This window comes from Diadema antillarum, unplaced genomic scaffold, assembly GCF_040938485.1.
Source record: "Diadema antillarum isolate AM-2024a unplaced genomic scaffold, OU_Dant_1.0 seq00000711_RagTag, whole genome shotgun sequence".
NCBI classification, from domain to species: Eukaryota; Metazoa; Echinodermata; class Echinoidea; order Diadematoida; family Diadematidae; genus Diadema; species Diadema antillarum.
In genome coordinates, this window is record NW_027271615.1 from 209,936 (window position 1) to 229,647 (window position 19,712).

At 41.1% G+C, this 19,712-nt stretch overlaps 1 pseudogene; it reads left to right on the top strand.

Annotated features, from left to right (window-relative positions):
- Window positions 1–10,171: 10,171 nt before the first annotated feature.
- On the top strand, window positions 10,172–13,746 carry LOC139737865 (uncharacterized; annotated as a pseudogene).
- Window positions 13,747–19,712: the final 5,966 nt, after the last annotated feature.

A 19,712-nucleotide genomic window follows, 5' to 3' on the forward strand; every position in this document is an offset into this window, starting at 1 on the left:
CTTTCAGGTAAGATGAATGATTTGGAGAATTTCCTTCTTTTTAAATTTTGCCTTGTTTTGGCTCAAGTGTACATCGTTCAAAATTCTGACCCATATACTTAAGGGTGATGGAAAGCCCGGGCACATGGAATTTCATGCCCTTAGTGAAGAAAAAAAATCTTAAGGCTTTAATCTGAGGAAAAATGTGGTCGCTCAATTTGTAAGAACATTTAATTGTAAACTGATTACACGATTTACTGATTACAGTTTTTTTTTTCAGATGTATTTGATATTTTTAGTTTAATGCCTTCAAACAGATTTGAAACCACAGTTTATATACAATACCTTTGGGGGTGAAACGGTACTTTCCAGTGGATATTTTCCCTAGATCGAAAAGACTCCAAGTGATTCTAAATTTTGTCCAGTTAAACAAGGACCGTTGTTTCATTAAAACATCTTTTCTTATGCTGTTAGAAATTGAATTGTCTTGATGGCTAGATCCTAGTCAATGCTTAGTGCAGGATATAAAGCACTAGTCAAGATCAGTTTTGCTTCATGAATAATTGTATTTTGTATGTACCTTGTGAAGGGGCAGTTTTGACGGTTATGCAGTCTAACTGAGTACTGTTTGGTTTTGCTTTGCTGCTAGATGTGAGTTTAATTCCTACTTTTACTGCATGATAGGCACAGGCGAATTACGCGAATATTTCAGCGGGATATTACTCTGCATGGTCTCAAAGCTTCCACATTTTGTGGTGTATAGTTACTTTGTGTAACTTGTGATCGTCAAATAGTCAACAGATTCTGGTCTGCTGTTAAAGCTGGTTTTGCACTTCAATGTCATTGCGTGTACATAATGAGTACGAAGGGTCCCACGGATGTTTCATTGTGTGGATAAGTTTGCATTGGTTGCTAAATTACGGGCAACATTGTGCTGTTGTTGGATTGCACTTATTGTAATCACTAAAAAGGTTTTCAATGTTGTTTTGTTGGGGAGTTAATGATTGCATATTATAGGCCTATTTGACAATGAAAGTGCTGTGGGTGAAGATGTTGATGGCTGGTGGTGCGGCTATAGGTCAAGTGATGCTTGCATTTAAAAAGTATTGTGCAGATTACAGTTGACAAGAGTCAGACAGTATTGCTCTGGTGAGCTAAAAACAAAAATCACAACATACAAGAATTGCAGCACAATTCACCCAATTTTGAAATCTTCCAAACTTTAGTATCTATATGCCTTTAACATCTCCTCTTTGCCTACTCTTCCTCTGTACGTGCACGTTGTGTTTATTATTATAATATGCTTGCTATTTTTTTTTCTTGTCGGTCTTAGACATACCTTCCTGAATTTTAGCCCTATGGATGTTTAAAAAATACTTAGATTTTTTCGATGACTTTGTCGAGCTAATATCTCTTGTAAAAAGTACATATCTAAAAGAATAATACATTGCTTAAATCAAGTACTCGTAGTGGTAACATTCGAAGTAATTCTTTTCCGAAATTATTTATTCTTTACAGATAACTGCGCTGGAATGGAACTTAAAAGTACGCCACTGTATATCGTTTGTGCGTTGCTACTAGTCTATATAGGTAACACGTCTGATATTGTTACACTTTTATTATTCTGATAACATACTCTAACCTAATGTTGTGTTTATTCAATAAATAAGATACACAGCTCTTATTGTCTGCAGAAATTACCATTATGTGACCGTGCATCACAAAACAAACAAAAAGTCGTACCCCTCGATTTCACGTGAGGACTCAGAAAAGGTAAAATGGGTCAAACGAGTCAATCTTGAGATGTCAAAATTTGTGAAAGAACTATAATTCTTCTACATTATTTGTAAATTAGTAATCATTATAGTCATAACATGAATGGGAAAGTGTGTTTTCAGTTCTTTTTCTACAACCTTTTCTGTTTGAGGAGAGTAGACCGATCAGGCATGTCTTAAAGTTCTCTTGACATTTCTTGTAGTCCTTGGCACACTGTATTTCAAATCTAATAACTTTTGAAAGGATAATGCTACTTCTTTGAAAGTTGGCATTAATTATGGAAAGCATTTGTTAACTCTTTATGTGCCACGTTCGCACATCCGACTCAGTCGACGGCGTGCCAACTTCGCATATTCTGCTCAACAAACAAAGCGGCAAAAACCGATCGATAAATCGCTAACCACTGCTAATCCCGCGGCACAATGAAAGCTTTTCTCGTGCTTTTGTTCCTCTCATATACGGCTTGCATTATATGTGGTGATTGACTATCAAGCGGTGTTCCCAACTAGATTTGCTCTTACATTCTAAGTTTCTGTCACGGTTTTATGTGCAAAAGTCATGCCTTTACAGTAATGTAGCAACTGGTCATTCAAAAGACAAATTGAAAACAGATTCGTCATACAATCTATATCGAAACAAAGCTTTACATTCCTCTTCAACTTTGCTTACTAATACGCCCATCTTCACAGAAATTTGTAGAATTTATAGAAATTGGAAAAACAGAATTCTTTCTCAAAGCATGACTACCTTCGTGTCTCAGAATAACGTGGCACACAGGGGGTTTCCACCATGGCACATAAAGAGTTAAAGACAGGTAGGAAGAGAGAAAGAGAGAGAGAGAGAGAGAGAGAGAGAGAGATGCGGTAAAAGTCATAGACTTACTATGACTAATGATTTCATAACCGTTGCTTAAAGCAATTGGAAAAAACAACAACAACAACAACATCAAAACACCCCCACTTCGACTGAAATAACGAAGTATCTCTGGTAAATGATTTATTATACCATCGTTGGAAATATTATGAACACTATATCTTACGTAGATTTCTGAGCAGCCTTAATGTTTGGTAATGTGATTATTGATAATCTTGTGTTTATCCTGAAAGTGTTATTTTCTATACATCTGAAGTATAACAAAGAAGATATCAGTCTGTGTACACAATTCTTTTACTGATTGACATCTTTTGTTTGATGAAAACATGTGCACAACCGGTATGGGGCCTTGGAAAATTTTCAGGTCGAATTTTGTCCATTTGCTGACCAGGGAAACTTCATACATATATGAATTTAAACTACTAGTATTGACAACATGACACATTTCTGTTCAATTTTCGATACTACTGTGCTAACACGTTGCCTGCGGAATACTAACCAATATGTATGTATGTATATATATGTGACCGTGCACCTCAAAACGAACATAAAGTCGCACACACTGATTTTGCGTGAGGACTGAAAATAAGTGAAATGGGTCAACCTAGCCGAACTTGACTTTTTCATATTTTCTGAAAGAGCGGGTCTTCTTTTACATTATGCTATAATTTGGTACCATAAAACGGGCAGAAAAGTGTGTATTTTTAGCAGTTTATCTCGAACATTTTTGGTAGAATAGTGTGATTATGTGTGTCTTTAGAATCCCTTTTTCATTTCTGAAAAACTTTGTACACACTCTTCACTTTCAACTCTAATAACTTTTGAAAGGATAGTGCTACTGCTTTGAAAGTTGGCATTAATTATATACAGAATGTGTTAATGAGGCATGCTTAATTTCAGTTTAATCTGATAATCCCTTCATTGTTGTTACTCTGGTGGTTTACTTCCTGTTTTTTGTCCCATTCATCGCACAGCTAGCACAGTTTGGTAAAGATTACGCGCTTGAATAGACACTGTACTTCAGAGCCTCTTTTCTCAGTTCACACTTTTCCTGAGTTTGTGCTTTCTTTCCAATATTTAGATAGGTTAGGAGAGTCCATTTGATTTGAGTTATACATCATTTTAAAGCTTAAAGTCTGTTCTTTCAGAATATGGTCTTAACTAAAAATTAATGTCTGGCGACTTTTTGTTTTTTTGAGGTGCAGGGTCACATATATATATATATATATATATATATATATATATAGACTGTGAGAAGGGGTATCGACCATTTACATTACCAGTGTATGGCCTTCATTATTTGCATTCAGTGTGAAAAGAAGAGCCAGGTGGACGTAGCTAGGTCAACGTGTCTGTTTATTGCCGCCGAGCTTTCGGTCCCAAACGGACCTTCATCAGGGCTGTAACGATACAAAAATGACTCACTCGTATGGCTACACTAATAAATATATATTCATATATATATACTAATATAAATCTAACTGGCGTGAGTCTGTAATGACTGTGTAATCAATCAATCCGTAATTACAGCTGTATATAACATATTCCAATAATCATATACATAATCAATTGCATATTATTGAATACATTTCATATCACACTCGTGTTATTAATTGAGGTGAAGGTATATAACAAAAACACCAATTCAGTATCCTCATCTTATGTGTTGTGTGACAGACGACTGTAATAATATCAAACTAGACATTTTTATGTTGTCGACGATAATACAGCATGTGGCAGCATTGCAAGACGTAAGTGGCTATATAATACAGTACAACAGCCACGCGTCATCTTCTGGCTATCGTATAATGAGGTAAATAATACTAATATACCACAACCATTCATATACATACAGTTGTATTATAACATATAACAATATTACATAAGGTACAGAATATGAACGGTTCACATAATAATTTTCTTGCGGGATATTTTTGATTATAGCAAGCCGAGAGTGTGATGATATCAAAGGTCGTATGGGTGTACGATCTTTGATGGTATCCACAAAAGCAAAAAAGAAAAACAAAATTTACGTACCCCCTACGCAATTACCCCTATGATTAGTGTCTACGGGAATTATTCAATGCAAGGGTTGAATGCAAATGTCTACTGCACCAGTATTCGGCCACCAACGAGCGCCGCAACGTCCCCGGTGCAATTTTGCACCAACAGTGTAGAGCGCGATGCATTTTCAGCGGCCTTGCACACGCATTGACATTGAGCACGCATATCGTGCAGTGTGACTGCGACCGAGCAAAATGCTCCTCCAACGAAAAAAAATATCAATGTTAATTTGAAAAATCATCAAATATCAAAGGTCGTATGAGTGTACGATCTTTGATGGTATCCACAAAAGCAAAAAAGAAAAACAAAATTTACGTACCCCCTAGGCAATTACCCCTATGATTAGTGTCTACGGGAATTATTCAATGCAAGGGTTGAATGCAAATGTCTACTGCACCAGTATTCGGGCACCAACGAGCGCCGCAACGTCCCCGGTGCAATTTTGCACCAACAGTGTAGAGCGCGATGCATTTTCAGCGGCCTTGCACACGCATTGATATTGAGCACGCATATCGTGCAGTGTGACTGCGACCGAGCAAAATGCTCCTCCAACGAAAAAAACAATCAATGTTAATTTGAAAAATCATCAAAATACGGGCCAGTTTGTGATGACGGAAAACGAACTTTCATAAATCTAGAAGGACATAGTCCCTCAAATAGGCCTAAACGTAAATTTCGGAATTCTTACGAACATTTGAGCAGCGAAGTCGGATCGTTGGGGAGTTTATGTGTTCGTATGGTAGCGGAAAATCGCAAAGTGAGAAACGGGAAATTTTCGGAATGGTCACTATACCATGGGGTCAAAACTTCAAGGTCACACAGAATTTGCAAGGGTCAACCGATTATCACCAAAAAAAGGATTTACCTTATCAATGGCGGATATAAAGGCTTGCGGCGGTGTCTGTGTGGGTTGAGTGTGTCTGTTCGTGTGTGTGTGTGTGTGTGTGTGTATGTGTGGGTTGGCGTATGGTCGCATATGCGCATCACATTGTTCATGTGCAGTTAATGGTCTGCTGGTTAAGGGTCAACATTGATGCCATTTGGCTGTAATGTTTTTAGTGTGGCTATATCCAGTAGGATTCACGATTTAGAATCACAGGGCGGGTCTTCTTCTTGATTAGTTCAATGGCAGTGATTTGTAAGCAGTTCAGGCTGTGTTCTGGGAGGTTGAAGTGCCTTGTGTATGGGAGGTGTTTTGATTGTGTGTTGAATGTTCGTATTTCTGAGCGAGTGTTGTTGAGTCGTGTGTAGAGTGTGGTTTCTGTTTTGCCAATGTATTGCTTCTTGCAAGTGTACATGTCAGTAGATAGATGACCCAGGTTGATTTGCAATCGATGTAGTCTGTGATGGGGTATGTGCGATTTGTGGTGGTACTTGTGAATGAGTTTGTTTCTGTAATGTGTTTGTGTAGGATGCATTTGTTTGATTTGCATTTGTAGAAGCCAGAGCGAGGGTGGATGTCTGTGTGTTCGTGGTGTGTTTGTGTTTTCGGGTCTTTTGCATTAACTAAAATATCACGGAGTGATCTCGGTCGGCGGTATGAGATGAGAGGGGGTTCGGGGAAAGTTTTCTGAAGTGATGATGACGACTGTTACAGTAGTGTTGAGAGGTGCTGTTGGATGATGCGTGGAATTTTTTCCGTGGCTCTGTTGTACGTGACTGTGAAGATTGGTCTTTGTGTTTTTCTACGTTTGTGGTAGGTGAGGAGTTCAGGTCTGGGTTTTTGTTTTGCTCTTGTTATGGCATCATCTACGGTCTGTGGGTCGTATTTGCGTCTTACGAAATGGCTGCGATGTTCTTCGAGATGATGCGATTCGTCTTATGCGTCTTACCCCATCTACACGCACAACAAGACTACCTATTTGAATGTAAAGAAAGAGACATCATTCCTAAAGGCCTACTCCTGAGGAACTTATGCGCGCTCAACTGCGATGATGACACAACCAGCGAATGGCGGACTACTCTTTGGCTTGCATCTCGCCAGCTTCTAGACATCGTCTCCTCAGAAATCACGCGGAAAATAACAAGCACTCAATCGAACATAGAAACGGCCAAAGCTGAACTCTTTCAAAATACAACCCCGAGAGTTTACCATGAAACACTGAACTCAATCCATGGGAAATTAGCAAAGCAAAACCCCGAAGAAAAGAAACAGAAAGAACGTAAACTGAAACGGGATAAAAAATTGTGGGAGGAAATCAGGGCGTCAATCAAACGCAACCAGAACTGTGGTCCACCGGACAGTCTACCTGCCAGCTCCTCTAAGCCAACACAGCCCCGGAACAAACAGAGAAATAGGCGATACAACAAGAGAGCATACACGAAAAGAAGAAGAATCAGTAATCCAAGCAATACAACTGACTCCAACAATAATGAAACAAGTAGAGAAGGAGAAGAATTGGGAAATGTAATGGTGCCAATTTTCAACCTTTCTGACCATGTACTTAGCCCTGCAGAGGTCAGTCTCCTTTCAAAAGGTCTTACCTTCTGCCCAACCCCTCCCCCAGTATTGATTATTTGCAAGTAAACACAGACTTTCTTAACTTTGAAAGACAAATGAAATTGAAAGTGTTTTTCAGTGAAAATGATCAACCCCAAGATGAATCGGCTCTTGACCCCACGGCCTCATTAGCAGCCACCACTGAAAATGTTGACAATTCCATTGTGTCAGAGACACAACGACGGTTCCGCCCCCAAAGCAAGTGGAACCCACCTGTTCACAATGCACATTTAGACGTCTTTTTGGAAAACGTCAAGTGTGACATCGACAATATGGTGCAGAGATACAATAACCGCACTGACAACCTCTCCCAACCAGAGAGACAGGCACTACAAAGCCTATGCAAAAATAGGGACATTGTAATCAAACCGGCGGACAAAGGCTCATCAACTGTCATAATGTCAACCACTGACTATATTATCGCTGAAGGCGATCAGATAACACCTACACACTACTAGACAAAGACCCCACACAAACGTATCTAGAACAAGTAAAGGAAGCCATTGAACCACTAGAAATTGATCCCAAGGTCAAGAGGGTACTGACCCCACCACACCCAACCTGCCCTAACATTTATTTCCTACCCAAGATTCATAAAGAGAACAACCCTGGGAGACCGATTGTATCCGGATGCGCATGCCCAACTGTAGAAATTTCCAGACTCATCGATGTACACTTACGATCGCTTGTTCAAAAATTGCCCTCTTTCATTCAAGACACAACACACTTCTTACAACACATACAGGAAATAAACACCAAGCATGCCCCATTTTCACCACGTAGCATCCTAGTATCAGCCAACGTGTGTAGTTTGTACACAAACATACCTCACAATGAGGGTATCCTAGCAACAAAACGCGCACTGGACAACCGCATCAATCCACATCCCCCGACTGACCAACTCTTGCGCCTTTTAGAGCTTGTACTTAACCTCAACTACTTTCAGTTTCAAGGCAAAGTATACAAGCAAACTCATGGGACTGCCATGGGGACCCCCTGCGCTCCTGCATATGCAAATCTGTTCATGGGTGACTTAGAACAGAAACTGATCTTCTCGAAAACCAACACCACAAGCATCTTGTCAGGCAGTTGGAAACGCTTCATTGACGACATCCAATTCATATGGCTAGGATCACCACGCACACTGTAAAACTTCCAACTGTCCTTAAATGAAGCGCACCCCACTATCAAATTCACATTTCAGTCATCCGACACTGAAATCACCTTCCTTGACACATACCTTCTTCTCCACAATGGCACCCTAAACACAGAAATCTTCACTAAACCCACGGACACACATGCATACCTTCTACCCACATCATGCCATCCCAAACACACATTCCACAGTATACCATACAGCCAGGCCCTCAGAGTGAGACGCATCTGCTTTAACCCAGAAGACGAATCGCATCATCTCGAAGAACTTCGCAGCCATTTCGTAAGACGCAAATACGACCCACAGACCGTAGATGATGCCATAACAAGACAGGCCCGTAGCCAGGATTTTTCAAGGGGGGGGGGGTGTGGTCACTAAAAACACGGACCTTCGGTACCAATACCAATGATGACACACACACACACACACAATTATATATATATATATATATATATATATATATATATATTCTTTGGACGACCGAACTACAAAAGTTGTATAAGAATTTGCGCGCGAAGCGCGCCGCAAATTGTGAATTTTGACTGTTTTAATGACGTTTTAAAGTCTCGAGGAAATTTGTATTTTTGTCTGTTGCATGCATCGCGTTACGGTATTTCATCCAGGAAATAGTAAAAACTCATTTTGCCAGGAAGTTGCAAAGTTTAATTGTGTTCGAGACTCTGCGCGCGTAGCGCGCCGCAAAATTGAGAATAGTGATTTTCCTGGTGTTGTTTTAACTTTTATTTTTTCTATTGTATACCCGCGTTAGCAGGCCTGAAGCCAGGATTTTTAAAGGAAGGGGGGGGGGGGGTGCGTTAATTAACAAAACGGTCCTTTGATACTGTGCCGGGAGGGGTAGCGACAATTAAAAGGTGGACACCATGCTCATACATGGACTTTCAAAATGGCCCCTAAACGAGTAATGATCATATGATTTTTTCGGGCCTTAAAATCAAGTATTCCTTAAATGTTTCCTGCACCCTAAAGAAGTACTTCATCATGATTGAACAATACCATTTTCCCAAATTTCGGTCTTTTTGATACCCTTTGATTATAATATAATATATTATACGCTCGTACATCACACTTTCCATCTAATCCGTGAGAAAAAAACAACCCCTATTACGCGTTTTCTTTAGCGAGTATGGTCACGGTGTCCACCTTTCAGTTGGAGTTTTCCATCCCATTGGATGCTGTTTGGAAGATGAAACATTCACTTTACTATACAGTATATCAGCCGTTGGTATGCGAGTTTGTCAAAAACGAAAATAAATAAGAAAATTTTTAAAACAAAATGAATTGTAAATGTGAACCAGTTATATTTTGCCTCCTTGTGGTAGGATATTTCCAGCATTTCCGAACTTTCAAATAATCATTTTAGATTTAATAATATTAAAGGTAGTAGATCCGATTCGCAAGAATCTCCAATATCAGTCAAATGTCATATTTTATTTCGTGAGTTTACGCAAGAACTCATAGTGAGAGCCCGCTCAACGCGCGCGCAGTCATATCGCTTCTTCACACGTTTTGCACGAGGGGCTAAGTTCCCTCATCGCAGTCTAAATCAAGTTTTATTCGTCCTTTTAACTGTGCATCGTCGCAATATCTTATCATATTGTGGATTGTTATTATTTATAGCTCAGTTAGAGCTGACTTTGCTTCGGAAGTGGATTTTTATTCACGAGATATCGCGGGATGGAAATTCCGCTTTCCGCTCCCCCACAGCATACAGCTAAGCCTGTCGTGGGTGGCACCACTAGTACGAGCGCCCTGCATACAGCTAAGTCTGTCGTGGCGATGGTGACTACAGCCGTGCATCATGGACCCAAGTGTTCGCCGGCTATTAAGGCTCCAACAAAGAAAGAAGGGAATGGGAAAACCCTTAAAAAACCCACCAAACCAGGCCTAAGTAAGAAGGCAGCTCCCCCTAAAGAGAAGACGGACGCGGAGGTGTTTTCCCGCCTTTCTAAACTCGAATCCATGTTTGAAAAGGTCATGGAAATACTGCCGTCTCAGCCTACTCGTATCCAACAACAGCAACTACGTGTCGGCCATGTTGGCACGGCTTGTACCGCAGAAAACCACGGTGGTGTGCCGTTTGGGGGCATGGATGTGTGTGCTACAGACGATAGTACGCAAGCACGCGGTACGCTGCACGACGACCACGGCGGCAGCAGCTACAGTGGGGATGAATGCGATTTCCCTGCGGCGGCAGCGGGTTACGCACCCGCAGAGCGCACGGGGCGGCCAGTACAAGTGCTATCCTTTGCTGCAAAATTTGCGGTCTCCGCCTGTGTGGGCGACCCTATCAATGACGAATTGGCAAATTCTACAAATTATCTCATCTCCCATTGTCTGGAGGAAAAATCTATGGAAGAGTCAGCGGCAAACTATCCAGCACCGAGCAATTGCCCCAACTTACTAGTCCCTAAAGTCAATCCAGTGATTTGGGATAATGTGACACAGACTACGCGCAGCAGAGACGTTAAGCTGCAGAGAGTACAGAAATCTCTTACCCGCGGGCTGTGTGCGTTCCTACAAACTCTTCCTACTGACTTGAACGAGGCGCAACAGGACGCACTCGCTTTACACTGTACATTGTAATGCCAATTACGAGATGAATTGCCTGAGAAAGGAGCTGATCAAGCCCGATATGAACGCTGCTTACGCACATCTGTGCAAGCCTACTACGCCCGTGACCGCGTTTCTATTCGGTGATGACTTGGGACAACGTGTAAAAGATCTCAAGGAGGAGAATAGGGCTGCCTTTAGTGTGGTTAAAGGCCAGGCTAAGAGATCTACTCATCAGCCATACCACCCATACAAGCGCACGGCCAGCGGTGGATTCAGCCGGAAGCAATATCGGAACGCAGGCTGGCTCACAGCTGGCGATACATCCAGGCCTTTTTTAGGCCAGCAGCAGCGGGGATACAGACATTCAGCCCCGCACACGCAGACTCGCCCACCTCCAGCTCATGCGCACAACCGGGGGCAGAGCTACTCGACAGCAACCCCAGCCAAGCCAAACACTGTGTCACGGAGAAAGTAACTGCACTACCCAAGGAGGTAAGTTGCAGGCCTAGCTCTTGTTGTGGAAATACACAATCTACTCACACTGTACAGTCAGTTTTTGACAATGAACATGTAGATGTTCCATTAGACCTGCCCGTTGGGGGTCGATTGAGGATTTTAGCAAACAGTGGAATCGTACCACTGATCCTTTCATACTTGATGCAATTAGCGGTTACAAACTTGAATTTCAAGAGGCGTATAGCCCACCTCATAGAGGTAAACCGCCTTACCACTACAGAGTGGGTAATGCTGAGGAGAGCAAGATTGACATTGAAATTCGAAAACTGGCCGAGAAAGGCGTAATCGAAGAATGCCAGCATGTGGCTGGAGAATTTGTGTCCAATATCTTTACACGCCCAAAGAAAAATGGGGACATACGCCTAATTTTAGATTTATCGGACCTCAATGACAGTCTGAATGTACAGCATTTCAAAATGGATAACATCCATACGGCTACAACCCTAATTTCCCCTGGTTGTTACCTTGCCTCAATCGACCTTCGAGATGCCTACTACTCTGTCCCTGTTCACCCCTCATATCGCAAGTATTTGAGATTTGTCTGGCACGAGAAATGTTGGCAATTTAAGGTACTCCCCAATGGCCTTAGTACAGCGCCTAGGCTCTTCACAAAGCTTATGAAGCCGGTGTTCGCAAAGCTGCGACAGGCAGGCCACCTGGTTGTGGGGTATTTAGATGACACTCTCATAATCGGTGAAACTGAATCACAAGCACTAGAAGCGGTGCAAGCAACCACAAAACTGCTCTCTGACCTTGGTTTTGTCATTCATTCAGAGAAATCTATCCTAGAGCCTCAGCAACGGCTCCAATTCTTGGGGTTTATCTTGGATTCGGAAAGCATGACTATAACGCTCCCGCATGAGAAATGTCAAAATATCAGGGCAGTATGTGCGGAATTGCTAGGGAAACAAAACCCTACTATCAGGCAGGTGGCGCAGGTCATTGGGAAACTGATTGCTACTTTCCCTGCTATTCAATATGGCCCCCTCTTCTATCGTAACCTAGAAAGAGACAAAATTCTTGCACCAAAATCAAGCAAAGGGCATTTTGATAGACCTATGAATTTGTCTGAAGCTTCTAAACAGGAGTTAATGTGGTGGTTCAATAACATTCACTGCCAGTCGGCACCAATTAGTCGAGATCGGCCAGCTTTAGAGCTACGTACTGACGCCAGTGGGCAAGGATGGGGTGCCACTGATTTAAGCAGTGAAACTGGCGGTAGATGGGATGATCAGGAGATAGTGCATGCTCAAAACAATGAAATCAACTATCTTGAAATCTTAGCTGCAGGGCTTGGTTTGAAGTCATTTTGCGGCCACCTGCATGATACACATGTGCTCATTAGAACTGACAACACAACAGCTGTAGCCTACCTGAACAATATGGGAGGCATTAAATCTCGAGCCTGCGACAGGGCAGCACGAGGCATTTGGGTTTGGTGTAAGGAAAGGAATATCTGGATCACAGCAGCCTATTTACCAGGTCGTGACAATACACAAGCAGACAGGAGATCTCGTCATTTTAATGACAGAACAGAATGGATGCTGAATAAGAAAGTTTTTACTGATATCACTAAGAAATGTGGTACTCCCCAAATTGATCTTTTCGCGTCCAGACTCAATAAGCAGCTGCCTGCGTACGTTACGTGGCTGCCTGACCCAGATGCGGTTTCTGTGGATGCATTCACTCTGAATTGGGGTGATCTGTATTTCTACACATTCCCTTCTTTCTGCCTCATCCCCAAATGTCTCCAAAAAATAGAAAACGACAAGGCACATGGTCTCTTGATTGTCCCAAACTGGACTACGCAAGCGTGGTTTCCTCGCATGAGGAGAATGCTTAAAGATGAACCACTCTTAATTCCTAGACACAGGAATTTGATTACGCAACCAGTATCTGGGGAACCGCACCCTTTACACGCTTGCCTTGATCTGTTGTGTTGCAGGTTTTGAAGCTGCCGTTCGAGAACTCTGGCATGAGCAGCAGAACGGTGGACATCTTGGCAGCATCTTGGAGGGCATCAACCCAAAGACAGTATTGTACATATATAAGGAAATGGAGAAAGTTTTGTACACTTAAGAAGGAAAGTCACCTTCATGCCAAGATTAATTTTGTTTCGGAGTTTTTTACACACATGTTTTATGAAGAGAACTTGAGCTATTCAGCTATTAACTCAGCACGGAGTGCACTTGCTACCTTTCTAGTGTTAGAGGATGAACAATTTACTGTCAGCACTCATCCGCTTCTCTCTCGTTTTATGAGAGGTGTGTTCCAGCTCAGGCCCCCAAGGCCGCGGTATTCGGAAATTTGGGACGTGAATATTGTGTTAAGATATTTGAGAAGTCTAGCTCCCGCTAACTCGCTCAGCTTGAAGCAATTGACGATGAAGCTGTGCATGTTACTGGCCTTGATATCCACCCAGAGGGTACAGACTTTGCATTGCCTGAATCTAGACAGCATGATTCTCAAACAATCTATGGTGTCATTCAAAGTTAATGAACATCTTAAGCAGTCTAGACCTGGGAATTTTGGATTGGACGTACTTTTGAAAGCGTACCACCCAGACAGACGTTTGTGTGTAGTTACATACATTAAGGCCTACCTTCGGAGAACCAAAGAGATCCGAGGAGAGGAAAGTCATCTCTTCATTAGTTTTCACAAGCCTTTCAAGAGAGTAACGGCACAGACAATTTCTCGATGGATCAAAGAAATCATGACTGGCGCTGGCATTGACACCACAATGTTCAGTGCACATTCAACCCGAGCAGCATCTAGCTCAGCAGCAAACAGGGCGGATGCACCTATTCCTCTGATCCTCGCAAAAGCAGGCTGGTCAAAAGAACGAACATTCCGTAAATTCTACGACAAACCTCTACAAGAAGAGGGACAGTGCCTGTCACAGCTCATTGTGAGGGAATAATGGCCTCAGACCCAGGTAATTTGAGCTTACATTTTGCTTGCCATTGTGCATGCTTGAGTTTGTTCAGTTGGAACAAATGTGACTTCTGTGCTACAAAATCTCACTGTGAGTTCTTGCGTAAACTCACGAAATAAAATAGAAAGATTAAACGAGAACTTACCTGTTTGAAGTTTGATCTTTATTTGTGACCGTGCACCTCAAAACGAACATAAAGTCGCACACACTGATTTTGCGTGGGGACTGAAAATAAGTGAAATGGGTCAACCTAGCCGAACTTGACTTTTTCATATTTTCTGAAAGAGCGGATCTTCTTTTACATTATGCTAAAATTTGGTATCATAAAATGGGCAGGAAAGTGTGTTTATTAGCAGTTTATCTCGAACATTTTTGGTAGAATAGTGTGATTATGTGTGTCTTTACAATCCTTTTTTCATTTCTGAAAAATCTTGTCCACACTCTTCACTTTCAACTCTAATAACTTTTGAAAGGATAGTGCTACTGCTTTGAATGTTGGCATTAATTATGTACAGAATGTGTTAATGAGACATGCCTAATTACACTTTAATCTGATAATCTCTTCATTGTTGCTACTCTGGTGGTTTACTTCCTGTTTTTTGTCCCATTCATCGCACAGCCAGCACGGTTTGGTAAAGATTAAGCGCTTGAATAGACACTGTACTTCAGAGCCTCTTTTCTCAGTTCACACTTTTCCTGAGTTTGTGCTTTCTTTCCAATATTTAGATAGGTTAGGAGAGTCCATTTGACTTGAGTTATACATCATTTTAAAGCTTAAAGTCTGCTCTTTCAGAATATGGTCTTAACTGAAAATTCATGTCTGGCGACTTTTTGTTTGTTTTGAGGTGCAGAGTCACATTTTATGAGGGAGTTGGAGAAAGAATTCACAGTCCCTCCTCTCCCTTCCCATGGCATGAATATTATTACAAAATGTATAGATCAACTTCAAGTAAGTTCTCAATCTTTCCACTCTGACAGATGTCACATCTTGTTGCTACGAAGTATGACTGCGCGCGCGTTGAGCGGGCTCTCACTGTGAATTCTTTCTCCAACTCCCTCATAAAATAAAGATCAAACTTCAAACAGGTAAGTTCTCGTTTAATCTTTCTATTAACCATCATGCTAAGAAGGTTTTCTTTGTGAAATTTGGAGGTCAGTGAAATTCAAAAATTAAACATCCGTTAGCCACTGGAAGAAGTTGATTGCAAATTCAGACCTCAGGCTTAGTGCTCAGGTGTTTTCCTATTTGATTTGATCTGTCTTACTGTGCACACTAAGATACATACTGGAATGGTTATTTCTTATTTATTAAATTATAGTAGCATATTTGGTTACTAGCTGTCTCTAGGCATTTTCGAATTTGGGCTGCCAAGAGATCCACTACCTTTAAGTTAGAAGAGAGATAAGTAAATAATGATAAAATAAACAAACAAAAAAGAAAGAGTTTCTTTTGTAATACTGTATTCTGACAAACTTTTTACTTTACCATTTTACTTCATAGCTCAGCACTTTCCATTCTCTCTCATACCCTCTTACCCATTACATTTAAATGAAATACAACTAAAATGAGTTGGCGTGCCTGCATAATACTCTTTGGAAATCATAAGTGAAAATGTTCTTAGGTTTTGGCTCACTTTAAAATGAGAACCAATAGAACTGTCACAACATGAGAAAATGTATAAGTAATAATCAACACTACATTTCCGAATTTGGCCTGCAAAGAAATCCGCTACCTGTAAGTTAGAAAAGAGATTAGTAAACAATGATAAAATAAACAACAAAAAAGAATGAGTTTCTACCGCCGTATCCAGAACAGAGCCTGAAATGGTGCAGGCTCAAGAAATCGTTTGTACTATAAAAAGCATTAGATTATGCACGGAGATCGTACAGTTACTTGATAGATGATCTTTTCTCGAATGTTGGTACTAGCAAAAGGGCTAGAAAAAGCAGCTATTATAATTCGTTAGGCATGCATAATGGCCCAATGAGTGTTACAAGAGAACTGGAGTAAGACAGTCCTTTCATTTTGTTTTATCTCTCCTGATCGTTCGTAAGAAATGCTAATTCATGACCACCTTTTCACAATTTGATTGGAGCATGCATTCATAATGGAAAATAGTTGACATAATAATCTATCCCCAGGCATTATCATGCCAACATGTACTTATATATACATGTACTATATCTTTGTGAGACGTAGATATAAAATGTCTCAGGTTTTCGATCATAGTAATTTCGAGGAAATTTCTTTAATTTTTATCATATATGTAAACTTGAGGCTATTAGATTTTCATCCACTTACCTCTGTTCCTGTGAAAAAATGCAAGTGTCAACCTCAATGTCATCCACGAATCGCACGTACTCGGGCGGCCAGTGGAAAAAAAAAAAAAAAAAAAAAAAAAAAAGCACCGGTCACACGCGCCAAGGGCCATGGCATGCAGTGCCAATATAATAATAGCTCGCACAAATTGATACACAACATTTGTGTTTGTGTGCATGGGGACGATCCGATGGTTCATACAACAAAAGGGTTTCGTACAATTATTTTTAACATTGTTAAACGTACTCTTCCACATTTACGTAGCATATAATGTGTCTTTATATTTATTTGGATTGTTATCTTGAGAATTGCTAAAAACCGTTATTATGAAAAAGTGGACCTTTCAGAATTTGGGGGGGGGGGGGGGTGCGTACGCACCCGACGCACCCCCCCCCCCCCCCCCCCCCCGGCTACGGGCCTGCAAGAGCAAAACAAAAACCCAGACCTGAACTCCTCACCTACCACAAACGTAGAAAAACACAAAGACCAATCTTCACAGTCACGTACAACAGAGCCACGGAAAAAATTCCACGCATCATCCAACAGCACCTCTCAACACTACTGTAACAGTCGTCATCATCACTTCAGAAAACTTTCCCCGAACCCCCTCTCATCTCATACCGCCGACCGAGATCACTCCGTGATATCTTAGTTAATGCAAAAGACCCGAAAACACAAACACACCACCAACACACAGACATCCACCCTCGCTCTGGCTTCTACAAATGCAAATCAAACAAATGCATCCTACACAAACACATTACAGAAACAAACTCATTCACAAGTACCACCACAAATCGCACATACCCCATCACAGACTACATCGATTGCAAATCAACCAGGGTCGTCTATCTACTGACATGTACACTTGTAAGAAGCAATACATTGGCAAAACAGAAACCACACTCTACACACGACTCAACAACACTCGCTCAGAAATACGAACATTCAACACACAATCAAAACACCTCCCATACACAAGGCACTTCAACCTCCCAGAACACAGCCTGAACTGCTTACAAATCACTGCCATTGAACTAATCAAGAAGAAGACCCGCCCTGTGATTCTAAATCGTGAATCCTACTGGATAGCCACACTAAAAACATTACAGCCAAATGGCATCAATGTTGATCCTTAACCAGCAGACCATTAACTGCACATGCGCAACAATGTGATGCGCATATGCAACCATACGCCAACCCACACATACACACACACACACACACACGAACAGAAACACTCAACCCACACAGACACCGCCGCAAGCCTTTATATCCGCCATTAATAAGGTAAATCCTTTTTTATTATGTGAACCGTTCATATTCTGTACCTTATGTCATATTCTGTTATATGTTATAATACAACTGTATGTATATGAATGGTTGTGGTATATTAGTATTATTTACCTCATTATACGATAGCCAGAAGATGACGCGTGGCTGTTGTACTGTATTATACAACACCTCAGAATGATGTCGAATTGTGATTGGCCAAGAACATGTCACATGACATTCAATAGAAAATACCTATCAAACTCATTTAGAGTGACAGCCATACAATAGGCCCCTGGCATGGGCCTATTGCATGGCTCGAAGGTACTATAGCACGGCTTCGCGGGGGGCTACTAATGCATGGCCGCTCACAGAGTTCTATGGCTCACACCCACCCGTAGCAAAGCGCCAGCAAACTACATTGTACGTGCTGGCCGGCTGCGCTGCGCTGCCGGTAAGTCTCACATACCATCAGGCGCGGCGGAGTACTGCTACGTTAACGTGTACGCGCGCGCAGCTACTTTACCGGTATACCTAGCTAGTTGCATGTATCGCGGCCTTTACACCTACTGCTGTGTTTTTACTTTTGACTCTGATCTGCTACGTGGACCACAGTGATCCCAAAATCAAGACTTCATTTCAAGTTGAGAAACTGTAATTTGATTATTTTTCTGTGTTTTTATACAAAATCATTTTCGGAAATAGACAAAGTCTAGACCTACTACTAGATCTACCGACATCTCAGATCGGCCTAACAGTCAGGCCTAACTCGGTCTAACGTAAGCGTATAATGGGTATAGACCCTGCGGAGTTTGTGATTCCTGTGACTGTGTGGTCGAATCATGACGAGTGCTTGAAAGCAGTACACAGGGTGGTTTACAATTCTCTGCCTGATTGTTACATTTATTTTTGGGCCTTCCTGACTTGGCGGTCACTAATTTAGTACTCTGATTGTGGACAAGGTGTTGTATAAAACGAATAATTTATGATTTTGTTCGTGCATTGGGGCACGTAATACCGCACTCGGCGCGAGATTCGCCACTGGTCTATTCAACGCGGCGCTACGCGCCTTGTTGAATAGACCAGTGGCTTATCTCGCGCCTCGTGCCCTATGCACTCACAACTCATAAATTATTCGTATATTATATAGCCACTTACGTCTTGCAATGCTGCCACATGCTGTATTATCGTCGACAACATAAAAATGTCTAGTTTGATATATGACAGTCGTCTGTCACACAACACATAAGATGAGGATACTGAATTGGTGTTTTTGTTATATACCTTCACCTCAATTAATAACACGAGTGTGATATGAAATGTATCCAATAATATGCAATTGATTATGTATATGATTATTTGAATATGTTATAAACAGCTGTAATTACGGATTGATTGATTACACAGTCATTATAGACTCACGTCAGTTAGATTTATATTAGTATATATATATCAATATATATTTATTAGTGTAGCCATACGAGTGAGTCATTTTTGTATCTTTACAGCCCTGATGAAGGTCCGTCTGGGACCGAAAGCTCGGCGGCAATAAACAGACACGTTGACCTAGCTACGTCCACCTGGCTCTTCTTTTCACACTGAATATATATATATATATATATATATATATATATATATATATCAAGTTGTATTTTGGTGGCCCGAAAAAAAGCGAAAACGAAAATTTGATAAAACATTAAAATTACACAATAAAACATGATGATTATGTAAAACTTTGCAGCAATAA